At 44.3% G+C, this 15,361-nt stretch overlaps 1 long non-coding RNA gene across 1 annotated transcript; it reads left to right on the forward strand.

The window, feature by feature from the left end:
* The first annotated feature begins 2,502 nt into the window (after positions 1-2,502).
* On the forward strand, positions 2,503-8,753 carry LOC149326190 (uncharacterized). Its single transcript, XR_016285987.1, has 3 exons — positions 2,503-2,749; positions 3,556-3,736; positions 7,782-8,753. It is a non-coding gene; the product is annotated as an uncharacterized LOC149326190 (long non-coding RNA).
* Positions 8,754-15,361: the final 6,608 nt, after the last annotated feature.

The raw sequence follows: 15,361 nt of genomic DNA on the forward strand, positions 1-15,361 counted from the left end.
TTTATCAACATTTGTTGATAGAAAGTTCATACAATTTTCTTACTGCTTATATACTGCTGTCAATAGAAATATACTACGAACCGAGAAAGCATTTTGGTGATGCGAATAAACAAATAAAAGCCAAAAATAATCAAGTACTGTAGCCGACAACTTCAAACCGGCAACTTAACTAACCTTGAAGACGAAACAAAAATTTGCAATCACATTCCCATAGCCGAGCACGCTGTGGATTTTTAGAAATTTCAGTTCAATTTTCTCAATACTAGATTTACTGCTTTCGCATTTTCGAGTGCGGGGAAAAGGGCAAAGTTCATAACAGAACATTTATCCCGAAATTCAGAAACGTGCCTTGAATTGAAGACATTTAGTGACAATTTTTCATTGTATAAAGGCTACGAAAAAAGTTACCAGCAAACGAAATAATTTTGGTACAAAGTGAATGAATTCATAGAATACTCAAGTATTATTGCCTTGCACTACAAGGAAATTAAAAGAACTATAAGAAAAAATAGGAGCTAGTGACATATTGTGTTACATAAGCGCAATGATGACTTCGTTACAGCGAATCAGTTTCGCTGATGGCTCATTCTACACGAAAACAAGGCTTTCTGCTGCGTATTCGTCCTTAAATTCTGTACTCAGGCAGTCATTAAACAGATTTAACATTTCAGAACTAACAAAGAATTTCAGCAGAGCTGTACAACAACTCTGCCAATTCGAAACACGTTGGTGTTGATATTGTTGTAATTCTTGATAGGTCATATTTTAACGTGCAGTTGAACAGTGATGTACCGTACGACGGTGCTAAAACACACTAGCATTAAGAGCGTTTCGCTCTGAGGTTTCAGAGGGATTATTGTTGCGAGCTACAAAAAAATTCAAGTTTAGCATTGCACCGATGTGTTTCCACACTCATTGAATGACACGTTCTCGCTAGCCCAAATGGCGCCCAAATTATATCACCAGCTTCCTGAACCTGCACCGCAAGCACACTTTCCCTGCACACTGCCCGCCATGCAAAAGTGCCCGGTACACTATGCCACTCTACGTGGGAGCGTCCAATTTAAACCCTCGCACTACCCTCCTCCTCGAGCGACCAGCAATGGCTGATCGCACGGGACTCAAAAACCCCGCGCGAAAAGGGCCGCACCGCTTCGCGCTCTGAGTAAATTCTGTGTAACGTGTGCAGGCTTACAGCTTCGAGAACTCACGTTGCTTCGTTCCTCAGCGACTGTACATGCGAAATTTCAGGCAAGACAATATTAATTTTTATTCATGTTCGGCGGCCGATACTATAAAGAGAAGTATAGAGAAACAAAACAGGTAACAGCGGCCCGCTGTACTCAACTGCGGTAACAAGGGCTTTGCATGAGGAAGGTGCACGGCAATTGGAGCACTATAAGCCCTCATTCTTGACTTGTTACATTTTTCGGTAGTACTGAGCCACAGAGGAGCTTCCAGTATGGAAAAAGCTAGGGTGAGAGCAGCCCCCACTTTGAGCACCGCTAAAACACAGGCGCTGTGCCTCTTCCGCATCTTCACTTGCATCTCCTTCAACGAAAACACGGTACGAAGCTGTGGCGAGGGAAAACGTGGTGAGAGCTGTATTTTCTATCTTCCCGTAATGCAATGACTAAGGAATCCTGGAATAAAGTGTTGGGTTTTAACGTAGTCATACGGAGTAGACGCGCGAAAGCATGTGTTCAGTCTTCGTCTTTTCTTACTGCCATCAGCGGACGTGAGGCCGAGCCGAGGACTGCATAGGGCAGAGGCAAAAAGCAATCAAGGAAGCACACAAAAAGACTACGGTAGCGCGACTGTCGGCGGGGCTCGCTCGAGCAAAGAGCGTGCAAGGTGTCCAATGACGTGATATAAACACACACAAAACAGAGGCGATGCTGCAGCGCAGCCTTGAAAGTTTCGCGCGTCACGCTAGAGCGGCGTGCGAACGCTCGTGTTCCCTAGGTACACACACGTACACTAAATCGCATGAGCCAAGCTGTGTAGAGTACGCTAAGCCACACAATATGCGAAAATAGAAACCGAAACCAGTAGCGTTTGGCAACATCATCATCATTCCTTATTCTGCGACGCAGTTACGGGGAGCTGAGTTATAGCCTTAGAACTAGGCAGACAGTGCAGCCGTGCAGCGGCTGCGGCTTTCCTGGCCCCAGATGCGTCGCCTGTAGCTGCCCGGCATGCTGCCCGGTTGCCCGGTTATCCAAGCTCTCGTTCGCAGCGCCACCAGAAACAGATGCTTGTGAGTAGTCGCATTTTTTCACCGCAATCATTCCAATTTGCTGACTTTGTAATTGAAACAAAATATTTTGTCGTTTAATGCAACAAGTTTGTGGCAAAAAGGGCTTTATCAATTTTTTTTTAACGCGTGTAAAGTTAGGCGACATTAGCGCCACCTTTCCGTTCGCTGGCGGCGGATTGCGAGTCTCATGTTGGCCGCGCGCTACACTATCTTTTTTAGGACGCTGAAATGACTCTTTGTTGGCGGGGTGCGACGGTTGTGATGTGGGTGCGTTTCTTCACTTTGTTTGTGTTAAATGTGCGGCCTCGTTAGTGTTGTGGTAGTGTGACTGAACTCGGAAGGTGACAGATGGCTCCAGTGCTGCGGAAGACGTTCTTACGCGCACGCAGTGCTCAAAAACTGCTCTGACGTACTGCACGCAACCACGCCTAGAGCGGCCGGCGCCCGATGCCCGATAGAAGAAACGGCTTGCCGTGAACGTTGACAAATGTAAGTACAGAACTGGAAAATGACTTCTGCGATTTGTCGGGGGTATGATTGAGGGCTGCGAATGCGTTTGGGTTGGTCTTCACGTCTTGTTCGCAGTGAGGTGCAAAATGCGGGCACCACGCGATCGTTTGCAGAGAGAAGGTGTTCTGACACGCTCGCTTGCCAACTATGCAACTTTTAACCCGCCGCCTCACGCTGTTTGCGTCAGCTCCTCGGCGCAGGAGTTATGTGATAGAATTTGGTTGCACGCCGAGTACTATGGGGTGCTGCTTGATTCGTTATTCCGACTGAACAGGAGCAGCGCGTGAAAAGGAGACCATAAGAACGAAAAGTGCTTGTAGCGGCGTGCGTCTTTTGATTCTGCTGCCTGAGTGTTTACTGGATAAGGAGCATTGCCCGTTCTACGTCGCAGTCACATTAAGTGCTGTGTTTCTTGATAGTTCTGGTCAACGAAACGACGATTAAAAATAGCAGAACCATTCCATTGCAGTGCAGCTGAGGTAATCGCACAATGGAAGGTTTGTTGTCATTTTATTTTTTTACGTTCACTACATTTATGTCATTCCCCCATTTTCAGTCTGAAGCGATAAAAGTATAACGTGATTCGCGAATAATAGCTTTAAGAAAAGTATGACAAGCTTTGTAAACCATTTTTTTGCTAACTATTGGAGGCATAGGTAATTAATAATTAGCCTACACTCATGAACACATTGGACTGAACAGCTAGAGGTTTTAATGGGATGTGGCTTCTGTGATGTTTATGAAAGCATGGCTCTAATGCAGCCTTTCTTCAAATGCACCCGCAGTCAAGCCCTGTACAGCTGCTTCACCGGTATCATCACGCTACTTTTGCACCAGCTTTCATCTGTCATCGAGCCAATGCTACCTCAACCAGAGGCAAATGACATCAAGACCTGCTGGTTCAGCCTATCAGCCATTGACACTGGATATCAAGCATGTGCCACTTGTAAAAGGATAGGTAGACAAGTGGGTATATTTTCCTTGTCTTTTTTAGCCTGCCAAAAATCTTCTGGTCCAGGCTCCCTCTCTCTTTTGTTTTTTTTTTCTTTTAAAAGAGGACCAAGAGAAAGGGAAAAGATATTGCGGGCGTCATGAAAGCACTCCCCTAGTCAAGTGCATTGTGTTATAGTGTGAAATGCTTTCTATAGTTTTTTTCCCTCATGCCTCTCGTGCTTGGAAATCTTGACCACTGTATAGACCAAATTAAAACAATTATCTGCTTCATGACCTTTATACAGCAGTCTAAAAGCAGCAAATAAATTTTATAGGTTTACTTCAGCAGTACCTACCTCTTACAAGGTATGGCATGTTTGAAGTGAACCAGTGATGTGATAGGCATGGCCGAACGGGCAATGCATAATTGAATATTGGCGTTCAAGTGGAGCACTCTGCTTTAGAAGCATATTTGTTGCTAGCATCAATAATTGATACCTTACCAGGTTATCCTTGCATTACATGAAACCCTGCAAAGCTTATATTTTAGCTGTACAGAAGAAAGGTGCTTATTCGATGTCATGAGCATTGCTGAGGTTTTCTTTCACACTCCCTTTGTCACAACTGACTGCACTGTACAGTTGAAATGCATTTGGAATTGAGTATTGGTGCATTGTTTTTTTTATTCATGCCGACGTTCAGTTACTGATTGCATTACACTAGCTGAGCCTAAGTCAACAAATATTGCTGTGACCTTAACAAGACCCCTGGCTTTACTTGAACCGATGCATTTGATGTTGCCTTTCTCCCGTGCCATCAGCTGTGTAAATAACTTATTTTCTTTCTCGAGGTATTTATTGCTGCAATTAGTGACAGGTAAATTTCCTAAAGAACAACCTAAGTGCACATTTTTATCTTCTTTGGAACACTTGTTTGCTTGTTTCCCTTGTATTCTTAACTTAAACAGATATGAGCAGGCCTCAGCACTAGAGGGATGTGCTGCGGGACAAATAAAAAACTACCAGTCCAGCTGCTCCCTTAGGGGCACGTTTCTGAGGCTTTTATCGCTTGTAGTTCTATGCAGCTTTACTTACAAGTATTGTATCTGATGCAGTGTGTGCCTTAATATTTTGATTCATTTGCTTTATAGTGTGCCACTCCTGCCCTGACGAACTTGCTCACCTTTGTACTCTTTGTTCATACATTTTCCCCTAACACCTGGTATAGCTCCAAATGATACATTATCTACAGCAACATGTGCATTATATTGCAATGTCTTTGTGCCATCACTTTTGAAAACAAAAGCTGCCTGAATTTTTGTGCAGACAAATCAGAAACACAAAATAATTTTTATATTTTATGGTCTGCATGTTATCTTCATATGACTGCAATGGCTAAATATCTCTTCGTGGTAGCCTAATTTGGTCATCATCATCATCAGCCTGACTACACCCACTGCAGGGCAAAGGCCTCTCCCATGTCTCTCCAATTAACCCTGTCCTTTGTCACTTGCCGCCACTGTATCCCCGCAAACTTCTTAATCTCATCCGACCACCTAACTTTCTGCCGTCCTCTGCTGCGTTTGCTTTCTCTTGGAATCCACTCCGTTACCCTTAAGGACCAGCGGTTATCTTGCCTTCGCATTACATGCCCTGCCCAAGCCCATTTCTTCTTCTTGATTTCAACTAAGATGTCATTAACCCGCGTTTGTTCCCTCACCCACTCCGCCCTCTTCCGATCTCTTAACGTTACACCTATCATTTTCCTTTCCATAGCTCGCTGCGTTGTTCTTAACTTAAGCTGAACCCTCTTTGTTAGCCTTCACGTTTCTGCCCCATAGGTGAGTACCGGTAGGATACAGCTGTTGTATACTTTTCTCTTCAGGGATATTGGTAAGCTACCAATCATGATCTGAGAGAATCTGCTATATGCGCTCCGCCCCATTCTTATTCTTCTAGTTATTTCCCTCTCATGATCCGGATCTGCAGTCACTACCTGCCCTAAGTAGACATATTCTCTTACTACTTCCAGCACCTCGCTACCAATTGCGAACTGCTGTTCCCTTGCTAGGCTGTTGAACATTACTTTGGTTTTCTGCATGTTAATTCTTAGCCCCACCGTTCTGCTCTGCCTGTCTAACTGGTTGATCATGCTTTTCAGTTCTTGTCCTGAGTGGCTTAGCAAGGCAATGTCATCAGCGAATCGCAAATTACTCAGGTATTCTCCATTAACTCTTATCCCTAACTGTTCCCATTCCAGTCCCCGGAATACCTCCTGTAAGCAGGCATTGAAGAGCGAGATCATGTCTCCCTGCCTGACACCTTTCCGTATTGGAATTTTATTGCTGACTTTATGGAGAACTATAGTAGCTGTGCAATCGTTATAAATATCTTCCAATATTTTCACATAACACTCTTCCACACCCTGATTCCGCAATGCCTGCATGACAGCTGAGGTTTCCACTGAGTCAAATGCTTTCTCGTAATCAATGAAGGCTATATATAGGGGTTGGTTATATTCCGCGCATTTTTCTATCACCTGATTGGTAGCGTGAATGTGGTCTATTGTCGAGTATCCTTTACGAAAGCCTGCCTGATCATTTGGTTGACTAAAGTACAAGGTTTTCCTGACTCTATTAGCGATTACCTTAGTAAATACCTTGTAGGCAACGGACAATAAGCTGATTGGTCTGTAATTCTTCAAGTCCTTGACGTCTCCTTTCTTATGAATTAAGATAATGTTAGCGTTCTTCCAAGCTTCTGGTACTCTCGAGGTCACAAGGCACTGCGTATACAGGGTGGCTAGTTTTTGTAGCACAATCTCTCCTCCATACTTCAACAAATCTGCTGTTACCTGATCCTCACCAGCTGCTTTCCCTCTTTGCATTGCTCCTAAGGCTTTCTTTACTTCCTCCTTCGTTACTGGCAGGATGTCCCATTGCTGTGCTCGACTGCCTCCCTCAGTAACTTGATGATTACATTCGCTACTGTATAGATTTGTGTAGAATTCTTCGGCTAATTCAACTATCTTATCCATATTGCTGATGACATTGCCCTGTTTGTCTTTTAGCGCATACATCTGGTTTTTACCTATGCCCAGTTTTCTCCTCACTGATTTTAGGCTACCTCCGTTCCTTAGAGCATGCTCGATTTTCTCCACGTTAAACTTTCTTATGTCGGCTACCTTGCGCTTATTTATTAACTTCGATAGATCTGCTAGTTCTATCCTGTCTGTGGAGTTAGAAGTCCTCATGCTTTGGCATTTCTTAATCAGATCTTTAGTCTCCTGAGATAGCTTGCTGGTATCCTGTCGAACCATCCTACCACCTACTTCTGCGGCGCACTCTGTAACGATAGCTGTAAGATTATCATTCATTGTTTCAACACTGCGGTCGTCTTCTTCAGTTAAAGCGGAAAATCTGTTTTGCAGCGACAGTCTGAATTCCTCTACCTTCCCTCTTAATGCTAACTCGTTAATAGCCTTTCGCTTCACCAGTTTCCTCCATTCCCTCTTCAAATCTAAGCTAATACGAGACCTTACCATTCTGTGGTCGCTGCAACGGACCTTACCGAGGACATCCACATCCTCTACGATGCCAGGGTGTGCACACAGTATGAAGTCTATTTCATTTTTAGTCTCACCATTGGGGCTCTTCCACGTCCACTTCCTGTTTGCTCGTTTGCGGAAGAAGGTATTCATAATCCGTAAACTATTTCTATCTGCGAACTCTACTAATAACTCTCCCCTACTGTTCCTAGAACCTATAGTCACCTACCGCCTTGTCTCGAGCCTGCCTAATTAGGTGTAACACGTTAATGTCAGTTCCTGTGAATATCATTCAGTCTTCGAATGTGGGGGCAGAATTGAACACAACAGCATGTTATAGCTTTTTCTTGTTCAAGGACGCATTACATTTAGTTCTAGTCTTGTGACTGCTGCTTATGCTATTACTCAGCAGCCTTATCAAACTCACTCGGAGTGCTGCATTTTAGTGCACATTTAACTGATTGTTGCTGCTCCGTGTTTGATTCTATTAGAAGTTACTATAACTGTATACTTTGAATGTTTTCTTGTGCAGTTCTCTTGCTGCTGCATTCTGCCATGGAGAAGGCTACCTGTTCGTGCACACGTCTCATCACTAGGACGCTACCTCTTCCACTGGTGATGCAGACAAGTAACGACAGGGTTAATTGGAGAGGCATGGGAGAGGCCTTTGCCCTGCAGTGGGCATAGTCAGGCTGATGATGATGAACAACAAGCAGGCTGCCTGATATTGAGGACAAGTGTCAGGATAGTGCACCAACAAAGTCTCTTAAGCATTTCTGTGCTGATGCATTTTTATTAAAATCAGCTCATAGCTTAATATCTACATCCATGGGGACATTTAGCATATGTTTGGCATTTGTTTGACTTTTAATTCGCTAGTGTTTGCAGCCTTTAATGTTGGTCTTAAGACAGTGTAAGCATTGTTTCACTGTGTGGGATTTTTTAGCTGTTTTGGAGAGATGTGTGTGTATGCATGCAGTATTTTTCCACGGGTTTGTTATGTGGCTCATGGAACTTTCATGTTACAGAAGAAATTATTTCGTTTCTGTGTTGTACAGGAAAGTGAGCAGTATTTATATGCACCAGGTGTTTCAGGGAAGAATAAGTAGTTTTCAAAAATATGGCTTTTGCTGCATAATATTACCAGTGTTAGCAGACACCAGAAAGCCGGTGAGGTGTATTTAGTAAGCTGGTTAACTAATTTCTGATAATTAACTTTTTAACTAACACAGGTTTGCAACTGGTTGCAGTTAGAGACTTTTAGCCAGTTGTTCGTAGTAGCCATATCAGTTTCTGGAATGTACAAAACATGATTACTTTCGCCGCTGTGGCTCGACAAAATTTGGCTGCATCGTGCGAAAATACATGCGCTTTTGAAAGCACACAGGGAAAGAAACCCCTCCAGTGCATGTAACTGCTACAAATCTCTAATGGCAACTAGACGCCTAACTCTGATAGTGAAGGAATCATATTCTTAGCAGTAAGAAACACACACAACACCAAGACACACACATACACAGGACACCCGCTAGACTTCAACTATCTTTACTGGACACTTGTACAACATAAATATGTGTCACTGAGCACATGCAGGTGCCTCGTCATCCGCAACAGGTCTAACTACGCCCTGCCCTCTCCTGCAAGGCATACGGTTGCGCCGATAAACAATCTCTTTTTCTGCCAACACCAGGGAGGGAGTGCTTACACATGTCACCCGCCTCTTGAATACGAAAGACTTCGATAATTTTTCTTTCTTTTTTCTCGGCTCCCAGGCCTTTCGTATTCAAGAGGCGGGTGACATGTGTGTAAGCACTCCCTCCCTGGCATTGGCAGAAAAAGGGATTGTTTATCGGCGCAACCGTATGCCTTGGAGGAGAGGGGAGGGCGTAGTTAGACCTGATGCCGATGACGAGGCACCTGCGTGTGCTCAGTGATACATATTTATGTCGTACGAGTGTCCAGTAAAGATAGTTGAAGTCTAGCGGGTGTCCTGTGTGTGTGTGTCTTGGTGTTGTGTGTGTTCTTACCGCTAAGAGTATGATTCCTTCAAGGCGTTACCAACTAGCCCAACTTAATGTTTTAACAAAGTTTCTGATAGTGAAAAGGTCCATTAATAAAAATTAGCTAACCAGCTTATTACGTAAGACTCTTCACAAGTTTTCTGGTGCCTGCCAACACTGGTAATACTATGCTGAAAAAGCCATACATTCATCTCAAAATACCTGTTTTTTGAAAATTACTTAGTCTTCCCTGAAACACCTCGTATATATGTAAGAAAAACCTAACGGGATTTAATTGACGATGTTTTGGTTGGAGGGCCAGTCGTTTTCAAGTGTACTACAGCATTTGAAGCGCACAGCTTTTGTTTCGAATGCTATACTATACTCGAAAAAGGCTGGTCCTTCAGCCGAAACATCGTGAATTAAAACCTGTTATGTTTTTCAATTGCTGTGTGTCAGTCATTGTTACTCAGAGGGAACTGAGGGGAAGCGTGCCGAAGGCAATATTCTGTTCCTCTATTGTTCTCCATAAAATATTTTGATGCATCATGCATGTGTTGTAGCGCGTATGTACACTTGTGCACAATAAATGTAATAATTTGCATTTTGCTTCTATTATTCTTTAAGCACTCCAGGATAGTGTTCACAAAATGATTTTGAAGTGATAAAACTATGTTGGTAAAAGTGTTGTACTGTGTAAACATACACTTTTCCAAAAGTTGATGTAGGAATTATACTTTCTTCGTACTTGAGTCTTTTGAATAACGGTGGCCAATTGTCGGAAGACCGTTGATAGGGCGTTGGTAGACATTGTCGGTATGTGGTTGATAAGAAGTGTAAAGACTTTCTATGTACTTGAGTCTTTTGGATAACGGTGGCCAATTGTCGGAAGACCGTCAATAGGGTGTTGGTAGACATTGTCGGTAAGGGGTCAGTAGGAAGTGTATACAAACTCGATAAGGGGATGATAGGAAGTATAAAGACTTTCTATGTACTTGAGTCTTTTGGATAACGGTGGCCAATTGTCGGAAGACCGTTAATAGGGTGTTGGTAGACATTGTGGGTAAGGGGTCAGTAGGAAGTATATACAAACTCGATAAGGGGATGATAGGAAGTATAAAGACTTTCTATGTACTTGAGTCTTTTGGATATCGGTGGCCAATTGTCGGAAGACGGTTGATAGGTTGTTACTACAATGTACAAAGGCGTTTAAAAGACTTTCTATTCAATGTTGATAGGTTCTATTAACAATTGTCGAAAGACTTTCTAAAGAATGTTACTAAAAATTTTTGTAAGGGTACCACATGTACTTTAGTTCCCACACCACCAATTTGGGACGAGAAACCAGGCCTAGACCTTCGCCAGCACAGCGGGGGCTTGCTCTCCCCTTCTGTGCACCCTATTGAAACTCCCCTGGAAGCTGTACGTCAACAGGACATCATCCATATAAATACCCGGATGGACCCACGCTAAGATCACCTTTATTCCAAAGCCAGGAAAACCACTTCAATTGGCGAACCTCCGTCCCATATCGCTCACCTCATGCCTGGGAAAACTCCTCGAACATGTTATTCTCGACCGTCTCCAAAACCAGATGCACCACCAGGATCTCTTCCCCCATACGATGCTGGGATTTCGAAGCAACCTGTCCACGCAGGACGTGATGCTCCAGATCTCCGAAGAAATTCTACACCCCAGACACGCCAAGCGCACGAGAGCACTACTAGCCCTAGACCTCACGAAAGCGTTTGACAACGTCCAGCACGAAGCCATACTAAGCGCCCTATTTGACTTAGGCGTAGGAACTAGAACACAGGCTTACATAACCGTATTTCTGAATAACAGAACGGCGGAGATAAGGTTTGGGTCCGCGGAATCCTCCCCCTTCCCCCTAGGAAGCAGGAGCACACCCCAAGGCTCCGTTTTATCTCCACTACTCTTCAACACACCCTCATACCGATGGCACAAAAATTACATCGCATCCCACATTTGTCCCATTCCTTCTACGCACATGACATCACACTGTGGACGACCACGGGAAATGTCGGCGAAATGGAGGAAACGCTCCAAGCGGGAGCGGACGCGGTGAGTGCGCGGCCTGTATAGGCCTCGCATGCTCGCCGACCAAATCCGAAATCCTGCTGCTCCACCCGACTGCCGACCGTCACAAAAAGGGAAACCCCTCTATACACGTGAAGGTCGACGGCCTCCCAGTACCGGAGGTACAGAAACTCCGCATTCTGGGAATGTTCATTCAAAACAACGGCCTCAATACCGAGACACTCTCCAAACTCATGATCATGACACATCAAACCATCAGGCTAATCAAAATAATAGCAAACAAGCACCGAGGCATGCGAGAGCATGACCTCAGGCGGTTAGTGCAAGCGTTCGTGATTAGCAGAATGGTATACACACTCCCCTATCTTCACCTCACAAAGATAGAAGCGGACAAAGTAAACTCGCTAATAAGACAGGCCTACAAATCGGCCCTAAATCTCCCACAAGGGACCTCTAACAACAGACTCCTCCGCATGGGGGTCCACAACACTCTACAAGAACTGAAGCCCACCCTTAGCAAAAACTAATACGTTTGGAATATTCGGTGGGCTATTTAAAATGTATTTTAAACATATTTTGTATTCATGAATGCACTAAAAATATGTCGGAAATACGTTTCTGAAATTTCATGCTTGGTATTCGAAATATATTTTTAAAATGTGCCAAAAATACCTCACTTAAAGCATACTTCGAGCACTTTTCAAATACGTGAAAAAATATGTATGCAGTTTTAGCATCTTGTCAGTGTATTAAAAGTGTATTTTCGGAAATATGAAATTAATTCATCGAAAGTATACTTCAATTCTAAAAAACGGGCAGCCCTTGTAAACGTATATGTATGCATCTTGTCAATGTATTAAAAGTGAACTTTCGTAAATATGAAATTAATTCATCCGAAATATACTTCAATTCTAACAAACGGGCAGTCCTTTTAAACGTCTTTGCACACTTCTAGCTGCCGTTGAACAGTCGGGTGCTCGAAATCGCGTTTCGGGAAATGGCATTTGCATGTCGTCAATGTATTTGAAGTGTACTTCCGTAATTACGCAATTAATTCGTCCAAAGAAATCTGAAATTGTAGCAAATTGGCAGTCCGCATTAGCATGTTTGCAGCGCACTACAAGCTGTCGTTGAACAATCTAATGCTCAAAATCGAGTTTCGGGACATCGCATTTTGGTGCTGGCCATCTATTTAAAGTGTACTTTCGTAAATACGCAATTAATCCGTCTGAAGTATATTTAAATTCTAACAAATGGGTTGTCCGCGTAAACATATTTGCATTACACTTCAAGCTACCGTGGTACAATCTAGGGCTCGAAATGACGTTTCAGCGAAGAGTGAAAACTTTCCCTTGCCTTCGAATGCCTTCCTTTCGAGTGCCTTCCAGCCGAATGTCATCTAAAGATGCTACACGTGTTCTGTCTAAGGGAGTGCTTGAAGATAATATTATGTCCATGAATATTAACCGCGTCAGCATGAAATTTCCCCGGGAGTGCGCCGATGAGGACGACTGCACTCATACTGTTGTTTACATCGCTTGTTTACATAACATAAAACGCAATCTGCGCTTTCGTTCTATTAAACAATCTGTTTTCTTTTTTACTGGTTGTACTCGTGCTTGTTTACGCAGTGCGACAATGTGTGGGAAGCGATGATGCGATCGCACACCTGAGAAAGCCGGGTTGTTGGCATCGCGCAGGACTGGCGCTTCTCGCTTCTTGTCCCGGCTTTCTCCGACGTGACCAGTACTTTTTTTTTAAATTACTTTATCCAGAAGTATGTCTGGCGACTGTTCGCTTTAACTGAAACGGCCTAACTTGTTATCCACAAGCTAGCGACGGCGACGACTGCTGCTGGCCGTAAAGCACGGCTCGGCAGTCTGGGTCACACCGGCGATTCCCGTTCATCGTACGCGTGCCCTGCGATGTAAGCAATAGTTGATTTCAGATCACTGTTGCCAAAACTACACCTGGGGACCATTTGCATTCGCTAAAGCTTGTTATTCGCTCTTCACAACCGCCGAAATCACAGATCCAACCCTGCGAACTCGCTGGCCTAGCCGTCGCGGAAGGGAACAGAGCCGTCGTCGATTGAAATTGATTTGGCAAGCGCTTATCGCTGGTGAGTGTTCAGGTGCGCACACGTGATATATAGCCGTTCGTTTCGCTCATTTAGAAGCGCGAGCATATACACACCGCCGCCTCATCACCGTGCTCTCGCTCAGCCGCCGACAAGGCTGACCGTCCGCCGACCGGATTCGTCGGTGTCGTTGGCCTGAAAAACGTGTCCCTCTAGAATCATATTATAGTGAACTAGATATTTCACTATAATTACATGCTGTTGTTCAGCGTGATATATACTGTCGTTGTCGGACTAGTGTGACCGCCGTCGTCGTCGTCGCTGTACACTGAACACGAGCTGAGGCTTTCGAATGCGTTTCGAAAGTGTCGTGCAGCACCGCGGCAGTCCGTCGAGTCCGAATGTCATTCCTATTCTCGAATGTCATTCCACTCAATGTCATTCGAACATATCCGTGTGAGAACGTGATAGCATTATACCAGCAAAAGCGCCTTGGGTACTTCTGGGTCCGAATAAGCCAGCGGAAAGTACCCCGTCTGGCAGGGCAGACCGGCTCCCTTACACGCCCATGTACCTGTTGGTTGACAGTTCGACTCCTGACCTCTGCCTGACGCAAGTTTCAACTAGCAATTCTGTTCTCGATTAACCCCAGATTCGAACGCGACCAGTAGGGTACTTGTGCGATAATTTGGCAGCCCACAGTATTTGTGCAAAAAAAGGCCTCACCTTGCAAAATAGTGCGTCGCTTTCGCTGGATATATATACGGCAAGCCAAGTATAGCGCTTGTCGTAGGATTTGTTGTTTGTTGTGTCACTGTCGTCTTGGTATGCTGTGTGTAGGTATCTGCCGTACCCATTCACTCACGTCACCTTATAATATCAGACTCCTGTTGATTAATGTTGAATACCCGTGTACGATTTGTTCTGCAGTTGAAGAATTAACCCGTGTCGTTCCATGGAGCCGCCCAGTAGACTTTTTTTAAGCCCGAGTAAACACATTTTCAATGTATTAAATATATATTTTTAGTATATTTTTATAATAATTTTAATGCATTATAAATATGCTAAGCGGGCAAAAATGTACTTTTCGCGTATTTTTATGAACGTTTAAAATGTTATTCCTAGTGTACTTAGAAAGCATTCGTATTGCAGTTTAAGCATAGGGACAAAAAATTCTAAATAAATATGAAATTAATATAATACGTTTGAAATGCATTTTTAGCACATCCTCGTTTTCGCTAAGGGCACCGCACAGCACAACTGGACAGACTATCCTCCACAAACATGGGCAGACACATTCTAGCCGCATTAAACATTAAACCAACGGGTCCCCCTCCGGACAACACCCACAGCATTCCTAAGCAAATCAAGGAAAAGCTAATCGTCCCCCCACGACCCAAGAACGTACACCCAACCCACAACCGGGAAATACGCGAAACACGCGCCAAAGCCCTGTATAAAAAACACGCGGACAACGAATACGCAGCCTATGTAGACGCGGCACAATATTCATGCAACCCAGCGTACGCCCTAAGCGTGGTGTCACACGACCTCAAACACAAGGCTTCGGCCTCGATTAGGGCAACCACCCCTCTTGAAGCGGAAGAGGCGGCCATAGCACAGGCCATAGCATCTTCCACTGCCACATTCATAATGAGCGACTCCAAAACCGCAGTCAAGAATTTAGCAAAGGGACAGTTCCACTCTGCCACCTACAAAATTCTCCAATCAAACCCCCACGACCCCAGACCAATTCAATTAGTTTGGGTGCCAGCCCACGCAGGCAACCCCGGAAAAGAGGAGGCGCACTAGCTATTGCTCGAGCGTACGTCAACCGAGCAGGCCGAACAGTGGAGAGGGATTGCGCGCGGGACAGACTAATCACCTACAATGAAATCACGCTACACTATAGAGAGGAAAGGCTCACATATCCACCACCACACCACACCCTCACGAAGGAACAACAGACTA

The sequence above is a fragment of the Amblyomma mixtum genome, chromosome 10 (assembly GCF_055824585.1).
Source record: "Amblyomma mixtum isolate Tamu chromosome 10, ASM5582458v1, whole genome shotgun sequence".
NCBI classification, from domain to species: Eukaryota; Metazoa; Arthropoda; class Arachnida; order Ixodida; family Ixodidae; genus Amblyomma; species Amblyomma mixtum.